This window comes from Macaca fascicularis, chromosome 13, assembly GCF_037993035.2.
Source record: "Macaca fascicularis isolate 582-1 chromosome 13, T2T-MFA8v1.1".
Lineage (NCBI taxonomy): Eukaryota > Metazoa > Chordata > Mammalia > Primates > Cercopithecidae > Macaca > Macaca fascicularis.
Genome location: NC_088387.1, coordinates 74,322,303 through 74,342,744, shown reverse-complemented (window position 1 = coordinate 74,342,744; position 20,442 = coordinate 74,322,303). Strand labels below are relative to the sequence as shown.

Genomic DNA, 20,442 nt, shown 5'->3' with positions numbered 1-20,442 from the left:
CATATCTCTTTGAGTCAGTCTTATAGTCCTGTGAATAGCTGTGTGTCATTCTAGGAGGTGGCATTGCTGGGGGGCTTGGCCTCTATATGTGACACAGGCAAATGGATCTTTAATAAGAGGCATTTCTATGGAAACAGAAGAAAAGCAAGGTTAAGAATGGAATAGTATGGCTGGGGGTGGTGGCTCACGCCTGTAATCCCAGCACTTTGAGAGGCTGAGGCAGGCGGATCACAAGGTCAGGAGATCGAGACCATCCTGGCTAACACAGTGAAACCCTGTCTCTACTAAAAATACAAAAAACTAGCCAGGCGTGGTGGTGGGCGCCTGTAGTCCCAGCTACTCGGGAGGCTGAGGCGGGAGAATGACTTGAACCCGGGAGGCAAAGCTTGCAGTGAGCCGAGATCATGGCACTGCACTCCAGCCTCGGCAATGGAGCGTGACCCTGTCTCAAAAAAAAAAAAAAAAAAAAAGATGGAATCGTATATAAACTTATTTTTCTAGGTTCTCTAAAACATCTACAGATTGCAGTGGTGATCAGACAGATTGTTCTGGGTTGTATTTCTAATAAGGTGTTCAGGCCGAGTGCAGTGGCTCACAGCTGTAACCCTAGCATTTTGGGAAGCCGAGGCAGGAGGATCATTTGCATCCAGGAATTTGAGACCAGCCTGGCTAACATGATGAAACCCCGTCTCTACTAAAAATACAAAAAACATAGCCGGGCATGGTAGCACACACCTGTAATCCCGGCTACTAGGGAGGCTGAGGTAGAAGGATCACTTAAGCCCAAGAGTTTGAGGCTGCAGTGAGCTGTGATCGCACCAATGCACTAAGTCTGGGCTACAGAGTGAGACTCTGTCTCACAAAAACAAAGACAAATAAGGTGTTCAAGTGAGCTCTCCTAGTAGTTCATACATCAGCAAGTATGAAAGCTGTTTATATATATGTTGCTCTGGTGCTTTTTCCCAAAGTTTTCTGTTGTTGTTGTTTTTATTTTTGCTTTCTGAGACACAGTTTCAGTCTGTTGCAAGTTTCAGTGTGAGGCTGGAGAGCAGTGGTACAATCTCAGCTCACTGCAACCTCCGCTTCCCAGATTCAAGCAACTCTTGTCCCTCAGACTCTCCAGTAGCTGGGACTGCAGGTGCACGCCACCATGCCTGGCTAATTTTTGTATTATTAGTAGAGATGGGGTTTTGCCATGTGGGCCAGGCTGGTCTCGAACTCCTGACCTCAAGTGATCCACCCACTTCGGCCTCCCAAAGTGCTGGGATTACAGGCATGAGCCACCGTGCCTGGCCTCTCCCAAAGTTTATATTAAGTTGTCTAGTTTTGGTTAACAGGGACTCAAGAAAAGCGCAATTTTAATTTCTAGTGATTCCAAGTCAGAAAAATGGAGAAATAATTGAAAACTTTAGTTCAGAGGTTTATGGTCAGGAAAGAATTCAGGATTCAGTCCAAATTTTAGGCAAATAATAAAAAATGCAAACACACAGGGCTAGAATCTAATAACAGGTATACTATGATTTTCTTCTGAAACATAATTTTTCTCTGTTTTTAGGCCCCCATTTCTACCAAAGACAAATCATAGTAGGACAAATTTATTTGAAAATACATTTTAGTTTTATTATACTTGGCTCAATTATTTGCATTAAGTGCAGCAAGAATAGTGATTAGCCATATAGGCTTTTTTTTTTTTTTTTTTTTGGAGATGGAGTCTCACTCTGTCCCCCAGGCTGGAGTATGGTGGCGCGATCTTGGCTCACTGCAAGCTCTGCCTCCTGGGTTCACACCATTCACCTGTCTCAGCCTCCCTTCCTAGTAGCTGGGACTACAGGCACCCGCCACCATGCCTGGCTAATTTTTTTTTTTTTTTTTTTTTTGAGATGGAATCTTGCTCTGTCATCCAGGCTGGAGTACAGTGGTGCGATCTCGGCTCACTGCAACTTCCGCCTCCCTGGTTCACGCCATTCTCCTGCCTCAGCCTCCCGAATAGCTAGGACTACAGGTGCCGGCCACCACGCCTGGCTAATTTTTTTGTATTTTTAGTAGAGACGGGGTTTCACCGTGTTAGCCAGGATAATTTTTTAAAATATATTTTTAGTAGAGACAGGGTTTCACCATGTTAGCGAGGTTGGTCTCAATCTCTCGACCTCATGATCCACCCGTCTCAGCCTCCCAAAGTGCTGGGATTACAGGCGTGAGCCACCGCACCCAGCCTCATATAGGTTTTTTGAAGTTTGCATTGTTGGAACTTCCTTTTATAAAGAATATCAGACTAGGCTTTTAAAAGTCTCTCTAGGCTAGGAAGCCCAGCCAAGAATTTGCATCAGACAGTGCTTGTCATATCTGTGTGAATTCTGTATAACTTCCTTTCTCAAAGTTCCAAAATATTTTTAGTTTCCTGGGCCTATCAGAAAGTGACTGTATTAGTCCATTTTCATGCTGCTGATAAAGACATACCCAAGACTGGGCAATTAAAAAAAAAAAAAAAAAAAGGTTTAATATAGTTTCACATGGCTGAGGAGGCCTCACAATCAAGGCAGAAGGCAGAAAGGAGCAAGTCACATCTTAACGTGCATGGCAGCAGGCAAGAGAGAACTCGTGCAGGGAAACTCCCCCTTATATTATCATCAGACCTCATGAGACTTATTCACTACCACAAGAACAGCACGGGAAAGCCTGACCCCATGATTCAATTACCTCCCCCTGGGTCCATCCCACAACATGTGGGAATTCAAGATGAGATTTGGGTGGGGACACAGCCAAACCATGTCAGTGACATTCTTTACTTACCTCAGGATCAGGAATCTTGTAAAGAAGTCATGTAGACAAGGTATCAGGCCAGTCTTTCCAAAGGGCTTTTTTTTTTTTTTTTTTTTTTTTTTTTTTTTTTTTTTTTTGAGACGGAGTCTCGCTCTGTCTCCCAGGCTGGAGTGCAGTGGCCAGATCTCAGCTCACTGCAAGCTCCGCCTCCTGGGTTTACGCCAGAGACAGGGTTTCACCGGGTTAGCCAGGATGGTCTCGATCTCCTGACCTTGTGATCCGCCCGTCTCGGCCTCCCAAAGTGCTGGGATTACAGGCTTGAGCCACCGCGCCCGGCCCCAAAGGGCATTTTATCAACTCTATAAAGTCAATCTCAATTCCTCCAAGTATTCTGGTCATATCTGAATATAAGCCATTCCACTCAAACCCTTGGTAAAATAACCAGTGTCTCCAATTGTGTTCTGTTACGAAAGAAAACACATTCTTATTGGACTTATACAAATAATTATGTTGCCATAGATTAAGAATACTCACAATTATTCTCCAAATGCTGGAGAAATCAGGTAGAGATAAAAGGCAATTGTTTCAATTTTACTCAGAAAAGGAAACTTTACATAAGTATTGTAAGCTGCAAATAAAAAGAAAAACTTTTCTTGACTCTGAAAAACGAAACAAAAAGAATGAGCACTGTTTCAAACAAAAATGTCATAAAAAATCATTTTAGGGTGGGTGCAGTGGCTATAATCCCAGCACTTTGAGAGGCTAAGGCAGGCAGATCATTTGAGGTCAGGAGTTTGAGACCAGCCTGAACCACATGGTGAAACCCCACCACTACTTAAAAAAAAAAAAAAAACTATAAAAGTTAGCCAGGCGAGGTAGCACAGGCCTATAATCCCAGCTACCTGGGAGGCTGAGGCAGGAGAATCACTTGAACCCGGGAGGCAGGGGTTGCAGTAAGCCAAGACTGCACCACTGCACTCCAGCCTAGGTGAGAGAGCAAGACTCCATCTCTAAAAGAAAAAAAAAAAAAATTAGTTCTCTCTCAGTTTAGTCCCAAGTAATTCTTGTTCTGCTTGATATTGGGTTAGTAATCTTCATGAACATACCAGCTTTTTTCCCTTTTTTTTTTTTTTTTGGAGACAGGGTCTCACTATGTTGCCCAGACTGGTCTTGAACTCCTGGGCTCATGGGATCTTCCTGCCTTGGCCTCTTAAGCAGCTCAGGTACCACCACACCCAGCTGGCACCAATTTTTAAATTAGATTCCTGGAAGTGTTTTACCTACTCATTCCAAAGTTATCAGAAACCTGTATTCAGAAACCTGTATTCAAAAGTGCTTGTCAGGGTGCTTTCCATGAATTTCCCTGAAGAAACAAGATTGTGGATTGTATCTTATTACAAATGGCTTTTTGAGAAAAATCAATCTAAAAATCATTATCTGTGGATGACAAAAGGCTTAGGATGGCCATAGTTAAAGATGTGATTGACAGGCTGGGCATGGTGGCTTATGCCTGTAATCCCAGCACTTTGGGAGGCTGAGGTGGCTGGATTTCCTGAGGTCAGGAGTTCAAGACCAGCCTGGCTAAAATGGTGAAACCCCATTTCTACTAAAAATACAAAAAATTAGCTGGGCGTGGTGGTGCAGGCCTGTAATCCCAGCTACTTGGGAGGCTAAGGCAGGAGAATCCCTTGAACCTGGGAGGCGGAGGTTGCAGTGAGCCGAGATCGCACCATTGCACTCCAGCTTGGGCAACAAGAGCAAAACTTTGTCTCGAAAAGATGTGATTGACAAAAAAAAAAAATTTGGTTATTTCTGTGACATACAAAAGTTTAACATAATAATCATTATAATTGATCACATTTACTAAGACATATCAGAATTTTAGGTATCTAACCCAATTTTGGAACACATTAACAACACATTTATACAAATAGAGCTCAGAGAAAGTTAAACACCATTTCTTACGTGACAATGCTTCCTGTGTGATATTTACATACAAAATAAACTTAATGTGTCTCTCTCGAACTTCCAGAGGCTCTTTTTGGAACTTGAAATTTAATTTTAGGAAGTTTGTCAAATATCAAAGGTTTAAAACATTTTATCAAAATAGGATCACAGGTCACTGTAAAATAATAATCATTCATTGAGCCAAAGTGATAATTCAAAGATTTCAAAAAGCAAAAATTTTACTCTTTGATAGAGAAGAGATTCATTTTCCCAACAATCAAAAGACTTAAGAAAGACAGCATGAGGCAGTCTGTCTCTCCTTCTCCCCTCATTTTTTTCAGTATACTTAAAAGTAAACAAAAATCTATTATTATCTCTTATTAATACTACATGAGAATCTCATTCAAAATTCTACCTTTGCATCAGTGTATTTAACAAAACCTTATAAACAAATTCACCCAACTTCAATCAGTTTGACCATACACAATAAGAGTTCCATGAACCTTTTAGAACCTCTCACAATTTTTCATTCTCTTTCTTTTAGCTTTTTATATGCATTCTATTTTATCTATCATTCCTTTTATTTCTTAAATTTATTTTTATGTATTTATTTATTGAGACAGGGTCTCTCTCTGTCACTCAGGCTGGAGTGCAATGGTGCAATCTCAGCTCACTGCAGCCTAAACCTTCTGGGCTCAGGTGATCCTCCCATCTCAGCCTCCTGAGTAGCTGGGACTATAGGCATAAGGCACCATGCCTGGCTCATTTTCTGCAGTGAGGGGATTTTGCCATGTTGCCCATGGCTGGATATCTGGTTTTTTTCTTTTTCTTTTTCTTCTTTTTTTTTCTTTTCTTTCTTTCTTTCTTTTTTTCTTTTCTTTTCTTTTCTTTTCTTTTCTTTTCTTTTCTTTTCTTTTCTTTCTTTTCTTTTCTTTTCTTTTCTTTTCTTTTCTTTTTTTTTTTTTGAGACAGAGTCTTGCTCTGTCGCCCAGGCTGGAATACAGTCATGTGATCTCAGCTCACTGCAACCTCTGCCTCCCAGGTTCAAATGATCCTCCTGCCTCAGCCTCCCTAGCAGCTGGGATTACAGGTTCCCACCACCACGCCCAGCTAATTTGTGTATTTTTAGTAGAGATGAGGTTTCGCCATGTTGGCTGGGGTGGTCTCGAAATCCTGATCTCAGTTAATCCACCAGCCTCGGCCTCCCAAAGTGCTGGGATTACAGGCGTGAGCCACCACACCTGACCCTAATTTTTTTCTCTTTTTGGGACAGGGTCTCACTCTGTTGCACAGGCTGAGTGCAGTGGTGTGATCACAGTTCACTGCAGCCTTGACCTCCCAGGTTCAATTGATCCTCCCACCTCAGCCTTCCAAGTAGCTGGGACTAGAGGCATGTACCACCAAGGCCAGCTAAAAATATGTGTTATTTAATTTGTCTCAGCAAAACTCTAAGCGTATAGAGTTACCAAAAATATTTTATAAACTTTTTTAAAACTCTTTCTCTCTCTCTATAGGAGACAGGGGTCTCACTTTGTTGCCCAAGCTGGACTAAAACTCCTGGAGTCAATTGATCCTCCCACCTCAGCCTCCTGAGTAGCTGAAACTCCAGGCGTATGCCACCACACCTGCCTCTGACAAACCTTTTTAAGAAAACACATTATAAAACGTAATTGTTATTAAAAGTTCATTGTAGGCCAGGCAAGGTGGTTCATGCCTATAATCTCAACACATTGGGAGGCTAAGGCAGGAGGATTGCTTGAGCCCCGGAGGTTGAGGCTGCAGTAAGCTATGTTCGTACCACTGCACTCCAGCCTGGGCAACAAAGCAAGACCTTGTCTCAAAAAAAGAAAGTTCATTTCTAAACTTTTATCTCATTTACATTTATTTATTCTTAACAATTGTGTTTGAGGCTGGGTGCAGTGGCTCAAGCCTATAATCCCAGCACTTTGGGAGGCCGAGACGGGCAGATCACGAGGTCAGGAGATCAAGACCATCCTGGCTAACACAGTGAAACCCCGTCTCTACTAAAAAAAAAAAATACAAAAATCTAGCCGGGCGAGGTGGCGGGCGCCTGTAGTTCCAGCTACTCGGGAGGCTGAGGCAGGAGAATGGCGTAAAACCGGGAGGCGGAGCTTGCAGTGAGCTGAGATCCGGCCACTGCACTCCAGCCTGGGCCACAGAGTGAGACTCCGCCTCAAAAAAAAAAACAAAAAAAACCAAAAAAACCCAAAAAAACAATTGTGTTTGAAAAACTGCATGAGACATGAAACAAATTCAGTCATTTATCTCAAGTTAAATTTTTTATTAACTATTTTATATGTTAGGCAAGTATCAAAAAAGAAAGAACTTTGAAGTTAAATACATATATAGTTTGCTGATAACTCAAAAGACATAGTTTTTTTTTTTTTTTTTTTATTAAACCAACAACATTAAACCAGTCCTTGACCAGGCACATTGGCTCACGCCTGTAATCCCAGCACTTTGGAAGGCTGAGGCGGACGGATCACTTGAGGTTAGGAATTCGAGACCAGCCTGGCCAACATGGTGAAACCCCGTCTCTACTGAAAATACAAAAAACTAGCTGGGTGTGGCGGTGCACCCCTGTAATCCCAGCTACTCAGGAGGCTGAGGCAGAAGAATTGCTTGAACCCAGGAGGTGAAGGTTGCAGTGAGCTGAAATTGTGCCACTGCATTCTAGCCTGGGTGACAGAACAAGACTTGGTCTAAAAAAAAAAAAAAAAAAAGTAAATATAAACCAAAAGACTGCTAAAGTCACATTAACTTGTGTCTTGTGAAAGGGTCATATAGGCAAAGTGACCCTGATAAGCAGAAGGAGCCAGGAAACCAAAGGAGGCAGACAAGTCCAGCATGTCATCATAGAGATGATTTTGCTGGGGAACTTACAGACAGAAGCGTGGTCTTGGGCAACCGCAAGAGAGTTAGATCGACAAGGAGTGGTGGCTCACACCTGTAATTCCAGCACTTTGGGAGGCCAAGATGGGTGGATTGCTTGAGCCCAGGAGTCCAAGACCAGCCTGGGCAAAATGCAAAATCCCCTCTCTACAAAAAATACAAAATATTAGCTGGCCATGGTGGCATGTGCCTGTAGTCCCAGCTACTCAGGAGGCTGAGGTGGGAGGATCTACTGAGCCTGGAGAGTTTGAGGCTGTAGTGAGCCCTGATTATGCTACTCAAGCCTGAGTGACATAGAGAGACCCTGTCTAGAAAAAAATTAAGATGGTTGGATTCATGCTGTGCCTTTGTAAGTGGGAAAGGTTAAAGTTTATCTCTCCCACAGTCGAAGGCCCCTACCAAGTTTTAGAGAAAACTGAATGGCAAATTTATATCTCAAAGCACAGAGAGAGAATTTAAGCTTTTTCAAGAAGTTTAGGTATGTTAGGGGAAGATTAAACATGGATGCCAAGGTAATACAATATCATGAGTCCACTGTAGGGTTTTACAAGGAAACATATAGAAAAGCCTAGAGGAAATTCAGAAGTCTTTTCAAAATAATCACTTAAATGGCAATCTACTTAGATATGTGCTAATTTAGCCTTTGTTTTCTTTTCTTTCTTTTCTTTTCTTTTTCTTTGACAAAGTCTCGCTCTGTTGCCAGGCTAGATAGAGTGCAGTGGCACGATCTCGGCTCACTTCAACCTCCGCCTCCCGGATTCAAGTGATTCTTCTGCCTCAGTCTCCCAAGTGACTGGGACTATAGGCACCTGCCACCACAGCCGGCTAATTTTTGTGTTTTTAGTAGAGATGGGGTTTCACCATGTTGGCCAAGATGATTTCAATCTCTTGACCTCATGATCCACCCACCTTGGCCTCCCAAAGTGTTGGGATTACAGGTGTGAGCCACCGCGCCCGGCCCTTTTTTTTTTTTTTTTTTTTTGAGATGGAATCTTGCTCTGTTACCCAGGCTGGAGTGCAATGGTGTGATCTCAGCTCACTGCAGTCTCCACCTCCTGGGTTCAAGGGATTCCCCTGCCTCAGCCTCCCAAGTAGCTGGGACTACAAGTGTGCACCACCATGCTTGTTTAATTTATATATTTACACACACACATGTATATACACATATATATACACATATATATGTGTGTGTAATATACATGTGTGTATATATACATATATATGTATATATTATATATGTGTGTATATATGCACATATATACATATATACACACACACATATATGTGTGTTATATACACATATATGTGTGTAATATACATATTACATACTACATATACATATCATACACACGTATATACACATGTGTGTAATATGTGTGCGTGTATATATACATATATGTGTATGTGTGTGTGTATATATATACGTATACATATATGTGTGTGTGTATATATATATATTTTTTTCGAGACAGAGTCTCACTCTGTCTCCCAGACTGGAGTACAGTGGCATGATCTCGGCTCACTGCAAGCTCTGCCTCCGGGTTCACACCATTCTCCTGCCTCAGCCTCCAGAGTAGCTGGGACTACAGGCACCCGTCACCACGCCCGGATAATTTTTTTTTTTTTTTTTAAGTGGAGATGGGGTTTCACCGTATTAGTCAGGATGGTCTTGATCTCCTAACCTCGTGATCTGCCCACCTCGGCCTCCCAAAGTTTTGGAATTACAGGCGTGAGCCACCGTGCCCAGCCTCCGGCATGATTTTTTTAGGGCGTTCTTTTGTGTGAAATAATTCAAGTAAGGATCCACTCTAACTGCCTGCCTGACCGGTTTTTCCTTTCTCCTCTCTCATCAGGTCCCTGGTTCCCATGACTGCAGCTTCCAGAAGAGCAGAGATTTGGTATCCTGCTCACAGCGCCAAAACTGCAGGGGCCAAGGTAAAACTTCCTCTTTACCCTCTGAAGGTTTGCTGAAAAATCAACTAACAATAGCAGATTAATTGGAGAAAAGGAATACAAATGTATTAACGTGCATATGGGAGAGAACTGCAGAGTGATTATCCCTACCACACAATAGGGTTCTGAAGCTTACATGTCATCTTGAGGTTCCAGAAAGAATGGGGGCTTTGGTTGTGGCAAAACAGGTTCTGGCACGGGGAGGAGGCCTGACTGGCCAAGGTGGTCTTGTTATGCAGATGAAACCTCACAGGTAGCAGTCTTCAGAATAGATGATAAATGTTTCTTTTGAAACCACCTTTGCAAAAATTCTAACAGTGAGAAGATTATGACAGTGAAAGAGATCTAACCTAACCAACCCCATCTTGCCTCTAACCTTCAAACTGCCCTTAATCATTCCTGGACTTAGACCAAGCTAACTGGGAGACATTTAGTTTATAGTTTAAATGATGATAACCCTTCCCCAAAACTAAATCACCTTTGTAAAGCTAATGAGAGACTACCAGGTTAGCAGGATGTGAGCAGGCTGAATTCTGATAAAGTGTAAACATAAACAATTACCAGCCATTATTCTGGAGGTCATAAGATTTGCAACTCTCCCAGTTACTCCTGCAGATAACATCACTATTACGTTTAATTGCAAAAACTGCAATTACTTTTGCACCAGCCTAATAGAACCTAAGATTGGTCTTTTGTTGCTGTTGTTTTGTTTTATTTTATTTTATTTTTGAGACAGAGTTTCGCTTATGTTGCCCAGGCTGGCGTGCAGTGACCCGATCTCGGCTCACCACAACCTCCGCTTTCCGGGTTCAAGTCATTCTTCTGCCTCAACTTCTCGAGTAGCTGGGATTACAGGCATGTGCCACCAGGCCTGGCTAATTTTGTATTTTTAGTGGAGACAGGGTTTCTTCATATTGGTCAGGCTGGTCTCAAACTCCTGACCTCAGGTGATCCGCCCACCTTGGCCTCCCAAAGTTCTGGGATTACAGGCATGGGCCACTGCGCACAGCCGAGATTGGTCTTTTGAGATATCTTTTCAGGTTTTTGCATTTCTGACCACGGATGAACCAATGGCTCCACTCAGACGTGCTGATCTCTGCCACCTGGTCATGTGGCCCCACCCAAAAGCAGGCTCCCTGGCCTGCCAAACTATCCTTAAAAACCCTAACCTCTGGCCGGGCGCGGTGGCTCACGCCTGTAATCCCAGCACTTTGGGAGGCCGAGGCGGGCGGATCACAAGGTCAGGAGATCGAGACCACGGTGAAACCCCGTCTCTACTAAAAATACAAAAAATTAGCCGGGCGCGGTTGTGGGCGCCTGTAGTCCCAGCTACTCGGGAGGCTGAGGCAGGAGAATGGCGTGAACCCGGGAGGCGGAGCTTGCAGTGAGCCGAGATCGTGCCACTGCACTCCAGCCTGGGCTGGGCGACAGAGCGAGACTCCGTCTCAAAAAAAAAAAAAAAAAAAAAAAAAAAAACCCTAACCTCTGCATTTATCAGGGAGATTGATTTTAGTCATAATTCAGTCTTCCACGTGGTGTGGCCAGCCTTGTATCTGTTAAACTCTTTCTTTATTGCAACGCTGTGGTCTCAGTGCATTGGTTTTGCCTGTGCAGTGGGCAGGACAAACCCATCAGGTGGTTACACTTTCGGACTTTTAAAGGTGTCAGACTGAAACTGCCTTTGCAAAAATCATAACTGAGTAAATTATCACAGTGAAAAAGATCAGACCTCACTGATTCCATCTTGCTTCTAGCCTCTAAGCTGTCTGTTCATTCCTGGGTGTAGGCTGAACTAGTCTTGGGAAGGAATTTAGTTTATAGTTTAAACTCTGAACCAACAAAATTGATAATAGCTCTTTCTGGAAAAAAAGCCCTTCTTGGGTGGAGACCAGTCTGTCTTTGTAGGACTAACAAATTAGCCACAAGATTAGAAATTATGATTGAGGAACCATGCAGTCTCTGGCTAGAAGAGTCTGAACCTCCCCAAATTGCTTCTGGGAATAAGATCACTGTCGCAAAACCTAAGACCAGTGTTTGAGATCTTTTGCAGACCCTGCATTCCAGTGCAGCATATGACACCACCCAGACTGCTAATCTGGCTCAACCAGTCCTGTGATCCCATCCAGGAACAGAAGTCAGCAAGAACTCACTTTGACCCCCTGTAATTTTATCTTCAATCCGATCAATCAGCGCTCCCTACTTCCTGAGCCCATACCTGCCAAATTATCCTTAAAAACTCTGATCCCTGAATGCTCAGGGAGACTGATTTGAGTAATAATAAAATTCCAGTCTCCCACACAGACAGCTGTGCATGAATTACTCTTTCGCCATTGCAATTCCCCTGTCTTGATAAATTCGCTCTGTCTAAGCAGTGAACAAGGTGAACCCATCGGGTGGTTACCAGACTCTCAGTTAATCTTTGCTAGATTCAGAGAAGGGAAGGCTTTAGAGGAAAGAGAAAATGCAGAGAAAAATGGCTGCATTAACGCAGATTTTCTCTACAGATGCAAATCTTCCCCACAAAAGACAGCTTTGCAGGGCTACTTCTGTTTGCAGGCCCTCTGAACAGCCGTCTCAAAACATGTCAAAGAAGTATATCTTGGGGTGAAATATTTTAATTTCCTTCCTATACGTGGGAAATAGCCAGGAGAAAATGTGTAACTCTCCAAGAAGTAGCTTAGAATTCGGGCTTATATTGCATATTCAGCTAAAAATCAAAGGAAAAAGAGTATGGGGGATGCTGGTTATAAGGATATGACCAGGAAAAGCATGGTAAACAAGATTAAAGTTTATTGTGCTGGTTTAATTTGGTGCCTTCTCCATTGAAAAGTTTCCTATGATTTAGTTACCCTTCTCTTCCTGGTACAAAGAGGGAGACACCCTTACAAATGGAGGTTTTCTTTATAGATGTAAATTTCCCTTACAAAAGGGTAACTTCTACTCTGTTTTTAGAGCTTCTCCTGTGTCTGCTGTTTCTCAAAATAATCAGCTCAAAATAGTCTTTATGCCAAAGAGGCATATTTTGGGGTGGCACATTCTGGTCTCCTACACTACCCATTTAAATATTGTCCTTTACCTCCCATTATAGCCTTCATTTTTTGTATTAAATATATTTACTTTTATGGAGATAGTAGATGGTATAAATTTTCTGTTTTTACTTGACAGAATAAACCTTGCCAACCTTACTGAGAAAGTATACTTCTCAAAAAGTTAAAAACATGAATCTCATGCAAATAAAAAAATAAGCACACGTCAAATGTTTAGTTAACTCATTAATGAAGGAACCAGCAAAATGGTAAGGCTAGTTCAAAGAGAATTAAAGAGAGTGAAGCCTTATAGTGGCTAAAAGAAAGAATGCAAAAGTTTGCCAATTTAGATACAAAACTGGGTAATTTTTTTTTTCTTTTTGAAACTGAGTCTCACTCTGTCGCCCAGGCTGGAGTGCAATGGTGCAATCTCGGCTCACTGCAACCTCTGCCTCTTGGGTTTAAGCGATTCTCCTGCATCAGCTTCCCAATTAGCTGAGATTACAGGCACCCACCACCATGCCCAGTTGATTTTTGTATTTTTAGTAGAGACGGGGTTTTACCATGTTTGCTAGGCTGGTCTCAAACTACCAATCTCAGGTGATCCACCCCCGCCTCGGCGTCCCAAAGTGTTGGGATTATAGGCGTGAGCCACTGTGCCCAGTGAAAACTGGTTAATATTCTACAGTAACTGTCACCTTTTGGATTGTCTTCTCTAAAGGACAGAAATAATCAGCATCTCTATAGGACAAAATTAATTTAAATTCGTATTCATTTTCTACCAGTTAGTCTTCTAGTTAAATACTCAATAGAGTAGCAATTCAAAGGAAGGCACACGCCCCTAGCCCATCAGATAAATCTTTGGGTACGTTTACTAGACAAAGCCCAGCAGCACCCTGAGAAGAAAGGGAGTAATCCCTTTTCCCTATTTCCAAGTTTTGGAAATCTTTCCTTAATGTGCTTTTGGTCACCTAATGGTTTTGAGTTTTCTTTATATCTTTCTTTGTTTTGTTTAATTTTTACGTTTTACTAATCTACCCCAAAACTTTAGAACTCTTCACTCTGGGAAATGTTTTACATAAAATTTTATTGAAGAAAAATAAAAGTCGCTGGGCATGGTGGCACGTACCTGTGATCCTAGCTATTTGGGAAGCTGAGGCAGGAGGATAACTTGAGCCCAGGAGTTTGAGACCAGACTGAACAACAGAGAGACCATGTCTAAAAAAAAAAAAAAAAAAAAGAGGAGAGAGAAGAAAAATCAAATAAAAATGTTTACAAGAGGCATTTTCTTTTTTTTTTCCTTTTTTTGAGACAAGGTCTCGCTCTGTCACCCAGGCTGGAGTGCAGCTGTGTGACCCCAGCTCACTGAAACCTCTGCCTTCTGGGTTCCATGCCTGGCTAATTTTTTTGTATTTTTTTTTTTTTTTTTTAGCAGAGATGGGGTTTCACCAAGTTGGCCAGGCTGGTCTTGAACTCCTGGCCTCAAGTGATCCACCAACCTCAGCCTCCCAAATTGCTAGGATTATAGGCATGAGCCACCATGCCTGGCCTTCAAGAGGCATTTTCTACTCTTTCAATGTGAAAATAGCTGTATCGTATCTCTTGGAAACAGTGTATGTTCTCACAACTTTGATAACCTCCCTTTTAGAGCAGAGAAATATTAATGGGGAAATTGGCTCTATTTTTAACTACTGAACCTATTTAAGAAGCACTTTCTAATCTTCCTGGATTGAGATCTCCAGGCCCCTGTTTATCCTGCTAAGGCAGCTCATACTGACTTAGACAATAACTTAAGGGATTTACTGGCAAAACCTCAAAAGAAATGGGGCCCTAGAGGGTGGTGATGGGGTAATATTTGGGGGCCAGTGGGAGAAGGGCCCAGAAAAGAAGGCAGGGTTTGGGACATTGTAATTCTGCAGAGATCCATGCCAAAAGTCCAAGAGTGCTCAAGTGAGATCCTTAAGATAGTAGGGGTAAACTTAACTTTTGAAAATGTGGAGCTTTCAAAGCAGCCAACTGGGCTTAGAGAATTTAAAAGGAAAGCATTTCCCTTAAGGACCAGACCTAGTCCTTTCTAGATAAGTGAGGGTAGGGGATAAAATGTCACGGCAGTCGTCTTCTGCCTCCAAGTCATTATGGGTCCAAGTGGCTGTTGTTCTAATGGCACAGTCTACCAAATAAATGTTTTTCCCTCGTGGATGGCACATGTGCCTTCTATCCATAAGAGTGGCTAATGGTGGGGATTTTAGATACTACATCAAACCAGTGGTACCGATATTACTGGGTGGTGTAGTGGGTGGCCTATCACTACCAGTTCCTATTGTTGCAGACCAAATGCCACCCTAAAACATGACTGTAGGAGACCAGAATATGCCACCCCAAAATATGTCCTTTGACATAAGGACAATTTTGAGCTGATTTTTTTGAGAAACAGCAGACACAGGAAATGGTCTGAAAACAGAGTAAAAATTGCTCTTTTGTAAGGGAAATTTACATCTATAAAGGAAACCTCCATTTCTAATGCTGTCTCCTCTCTGTACCAGGAAGAGAAAGATGACTAAATCACAAGAAATTCTTGTAACTGAGCAGCTTGGCTTAGCCTCAAACGTTTTTTTCTTTAAAACTTTTTTCTTCATCTGGGTGTAGAGGCTCACACCTGTAATCCCAGCACTTTGGGAGGCTGAGGCGGGTGGGTCACCTGAGGTCAGGAGTTTGAGACCAGTCTGGCCAACATGGTGAAACCCCATCTCTACTAAAAATACAAAAATTAGCTGGGCATGGTGGTGGGCACCTGTAGTACCAGCTTCTTCTCCAGCTACTGAGGCAGGATAATCATTTGAACCCAAGAGGCAGAGGTTGCAGTGAGCCAAGCGCACCACTGCACTCCAGCCTGGGCAACAGAGTGAGACTCCATGTCAGAAAAAAAAAAAAAACACACACAAAGTTTTTGTCAAAGATAAACATCAACACATTCCTCAAAATAAAACTGTCTCAAAAAAAAAAAAAAAAAAGACAACATTTTTTTCTTTAAAACTTTTTACTGGCCAGGCACAGTGGCTCATGCCTGTAATCCCAGCACTTTGGGAGGCTGAGGTGGGCAGATCACTTGAGGTCAGGAGTTCAAGACCAGCCTGGCCAACATGGTGAAACCAATCTCTACTAAAAATACAAAATCTAGCCAAGTGTGGTGGTGCACGCCTGTAATCTCAGCTACTCGGGAGGCTGAGGCAGGAGAATTACTTGAAACCAGGAGACAAAGGTTGCAGCGAGCTGAGATGGCACCACTGCACTCCAGCCTGGGCAACAGAGTGAGATTCTGTCTCAAAAAAATAAATAAATAAAAGATAAAACATTTTTTCCTTTTCCATTTGCTGCTGTCCCCGCCCTACCCAGTTTCAAGATGTAGCTCCGAGATAAACTTTACAGCCTCGGAGTGTTCCATACTCACTTATCTGGTCATATACGTCCTTAAACGCTTCAAGGGTCAGATCCTGATACAGACCTGACACCTCCAGAAGTCTCTCTCTAACAAAAGATGACTTCAAGGCTGGAACCTACTCCTGGCTACTAGATTGACTACGATTAATTTATAACCTGGTAGGACCCACCATGGCACCAGCCCCTTCACCAGAGGGAACAATAATTCAAGATGAGCCGTGGAAGCAAATCACACAGCGTGGCACCTCCCAGTCCTCCTGCCTCTTCTGCATTCCAAACCCGCTCTTTAAAAACCTGGGCGTTCCCTCCACAAATTGAAGAGAGGAATTTTTTTTTCACCTGCTCTTCCTCTTGCTGGCACAGATCATAAAGTCTTGCTCTCTTTCTATCACATCTTATTATTATTTTGGCTTCTTTCTACAAGCAAGGAACAGCAGACCCTTTTACGTTATCATTGGTGAAGACACTGAGTTAAATCTGCACAACGAATCTTACTCTTGCCTGTAATCCCAGCACTTTGGAAAGCCAAGGCGGGTGGATCACCTGAGGTCAGGAGTTTGAGACCAGCCTGGCCAGCATGGTAAAATCCGTCTCTACTAAATATACAAGTTCGCCAGGCATGGTGGTTGGCGCCTGTATTCCCAGCTATTCGAGGCTGAGGCAGGAGAATAGCCTGAACCCGGGAGGCGGAGGTTGCAATGACCTGAGATCACACCACTGCACTCCAGCCTGGGCAACAAGAGCAAAACTCTGTCTCAAAAAAAAAAAAAAAAAAAAAATCTTATTATTGTTTACCATACCTTTCCTGGTCATCTTCCCATAACCAGTCATCAACAGATGATAGTACTTAAGCTTGAATTCGAAATCACCGCTTACAGATTTTGTCATTTTTCTGGGTGTCTCCCATGTATACATGATGTGTACATGTTAATAAACTTCTGTTTGTTTTTCTCTTATTAGTCTGTCTTTTGTTATGGGAGGCTCCAGCTGAAAACTTGGAAATGGTAGAGGAAATATTTTTGTCCTACATTATGCTGTCCAGTAAGGTAGCCACTCACCACATGTGGCTGTTGAGTGCTTGGAATGTGGCCAGTACAAAATATACACAGTGTAAAAAAAAAATCAGATTTAAAAGGCTTACTGTGAAAAGAAAAGTAAAATATCTCATCAATAACTTTTTATATTGCTCATATGTTAAAATGACATTTTGGATATACTGAGTTAAATTTATTATTATTATTATTATCATCATCATCATCATCATTATTTTTGAGACGGAGTTTTGCTCTCTATCCCAGGCTGGAGTGCAATGACACAATCTCGGCTCACTGCAACTTCCGCATCCTGGGTTCAAGTGATTCTCCTGCCTCAGCCTCCCAAGTAACTGGGATTACAGGCACCTGCCTCCGTGCCCAGCTAATTCTTTTTTTTTTTTTTGTATTTTTTAGTAGAGATGGGGTTTCACCATGTTGGCCAGGCTGGTCTCGAACTCATGACCTTGGGTGATCCACCCACCTCGGCCTCCCAAAGTGTTGGGATTACAGACATGAGCCACCAGGCCAAGCCAATATATTATTAAAAATAATTTATTGCCGGGCATGTTAACTCATGCCTGTAATCCCAGCAGTTTGGGAGACTGAGGCGGGCAGATCACCTGAGGTCAGGAATTTGAGACCAGCCTGGACAACATAGTGAAACCCTGAATCTACTAAAAATACAAAAAATTAGCTGGGTTTGGTGGCGCGTGCCTGTAATCCCAGCTACTCGGGAGGCTAAGGCAGGAGAATCGCTTGAACCTGGGAGACAGAGGTTGCAGTGAGCCAAGACAGCACCACTGCACTCCAGCCTTAGCAACAAGAGCAAAACTCCATCTCAAAATAATAATATCTTGGCTCCCGCACCACCTGACACTCAGATCCTCAGGCCACGGCCAACACTGAGAGCATCATTATCAATCCTAGTGGTGTTCATCACAGCCTGGTGGGTGAAATCATCAAATACTCTGAGCAGAAGGGATTCTACCTGGCGACCATGAAGTTCTTTGGGTCTCTGAGGAACCCCTGAAGTAGCACTACACTAACCTGAAAGACCACCCATTCTTCCCAGACCTTTCTGAGCACAAGGTCTACTCTGCAGTATGGTTGTCTGTGGACAGACTGTCTTTCTCCCTCAGGTCTGAGTGCTCAAGCAGATCATGGTGTATTCATCAGTGTATCCCAGTGCCTGGCACATATTAGGCACTCAATATAAGTGAAGTACATGAACTCAGGGCAGGTTGTGGCCATGGTCCTGGAGGGACCGAATGCAGCAAAGACAGGGCAAAGGATGCTTGGGGAGACCGATCCAGTGGGATCTATGCTAGGGACTATTATTCGCAGGGACTTCTGTGCTAAAATAGGTGGGAACATCATTGGTGGCAGTGATTCAGTACAAAGTGCTGGAAAAGAAATGGCTTAAAGAAGAACTGGTTGACTACAAGTCTTGTGCCTATGACTGGATCTATGAATAAGAGGAAGTCAAAGCAGCAGTCTGCTCTGATGTCCTTCCTGTGTCCCTAGTCACAGCTCTTCATTTCATTGACTTAGAGGCAATAGGATCAATCATTCTTTGCTAATAAAGCCTTTGGAAACTGGAGGAAAAACTTACTTTGTTTCTTTCTACTTTTAAAAATGTGCGTACTGGAAATGTTAAAATGACACAAGTGGCTGGCATTACCTTCCTGTTGGACAGTGCTGGACTACTATCATTTGCTGGCTTCCCACAACTCCTAAGGTGCAGCAGCTCCCAAGCCTGTCATTCCTCCCACCTGCCTTGACAGCCTCATCTGGCACTCATTCGTAGGATGGATGTCTTTTGTCCCAGGTAGTGATTACTCCATTCATCTCCATCCATGCTCTGTGCAATCAGTGATATGGGAACACACTGTGGAACTGGGGAATCAGGGACTTGGCATTTAGTCCCAGCGTTGCCGCTAACTTGCTATGGGACCAGGCAAGTCCCTTAACCAACACCCACCCCGCCCTGCTGTCTCACCTTCCCCACTTGAATTATATAGCCTGAGTGAGACCAACTCCAATATCTCTTCCTGCTCTAGAGGTTCTGTTTGTTTTTCTCTTTTTTTTTTTTTTTTTTTTTTTTAACAGGGTCTTGCTCTGTTACCCAGGCTGGAGGGCAGTGGAGCAATCTCTGCTCGCTGCAACCTCTGCCTCCTGGGCTCAAGCAATTTTCCTGCCTTAGCCTCCCAAGTAGCTGGGACTACAAGCATGTGCCACCACACCTAGTTAATTTTTGTATTTGTTGTAAAGATGGGGTTTCACCATGTTGCCCAGGCTGGTCTTGAACTCCTGAGCTCAAGCCATCTGCCCACCTCCATGGGCCACCATGCCCAGCCTAGAGGTTCTGTTTCTTTACAGGAGCCTCAGGCCATGCATGTTCTGCTTGAGGATAAAAGGAGAAAAAGGAACTCTTAAAATTATTGTTGGGGCTGGGCTCAGTGGCTCACACCTGTAATCCCACCACTTTGGAGGCTGAGGCGGTCATATCATCTGAGGTCAGGAGTTCAAGACCAGCCTGACCAACATGGTGAAACCCTGCCTCTACTAAAAATACAAAAATAAGCCAGACATGGTGGCAGGCACCTGTAATTCCAGCTACTCAGGAGGCTGAGGCACGAGAACCACTTGAACCTGGGAGCCAGGATTTGCAGTGCGCTGACATTGTACTGTAGCAGTGAACCAATCACTGCACCCCAGCCTGGGTGACAGAGCAAGACTCTGTCTCAAAAAAAAAAAGTTATTTTTGACTGGGCACGGTGGCTCATGCTTATCATCCAGCACTTTGAGGGGCCAAGGTGGGAGGATCTCTTGAGTCCAGGAGTTTGAGACAAGCCTGGACAATATAGCAAGACCCCATCTCTACTTTGTATTATATAATATTTAAATATAAAAATAATAAAATTATGGTTGTTATTTGGTGACCTGTATCCTTTGTCTAGATGAGCGACCAGAGCAGGTACACCAGGCCTGTCTTTTTGACCCTGGGCTCGAATAGTGACTTTTAGCCTTGCTGCATTTCACCCAGGCAAAGTAGGTCCTGCTGCCAGGCTTTTGCCCACATCAGTCCCTCTCTATCAACATTCATTCAGCCAACTTATATCGAGTGCCTAATACGTGTGAGGCACTGGGATACACTGACGAATATACCACGATCTGCTTGAGCACTCAGACCTGAGTGGGGAAAGAGTCCATCCACAGACAACTGTAAAGCAAGGTGGACCTTGTGCTCAGAAAGCTGTGCCTACTGAGGGGGTTGGGGGTCAGGGAAGGTTTCCTGGGGGAGGGCCACCTGTGCTGTGTTTCGTGGGGTAGGTGGGAGTCAGCCAGCTGAAGAGAAGTGGGAGAGGGAA

General features: G+C 43.3%; 1 long non-coding RNA gene across 3 annotated transcripts in view; it reads left to right on the top strand.

Moving 5' to 3' along the window:
• LOC123568385 (uncharacterized) overlaps positions 1-16,740 on the top strand; it is a 29,386-nt gene extending 12,646 nt beyond the window's left edge. The window contains exons 3-4 of one of the 3 annotated variants that reach the window (XR_012422402.1): positions 9,474-9,555; positions 16,201-16,740. This is a non-coding gene — a long non-coding RNA (uncharacterized lncRNA). Of the gene's footprint in view, positions 1-9,473; positions 9,556-10,330; positions 10,457-11,623; positions 11,872-16,200 lie in introns of those variants that run through there. The other 2 variants (XR_006691706.3, XR_012422404.1) reach the window with 2 other exon arrangements.
• Positions 16,741-20,442: the final 3,702 nt, after the last annotated feature.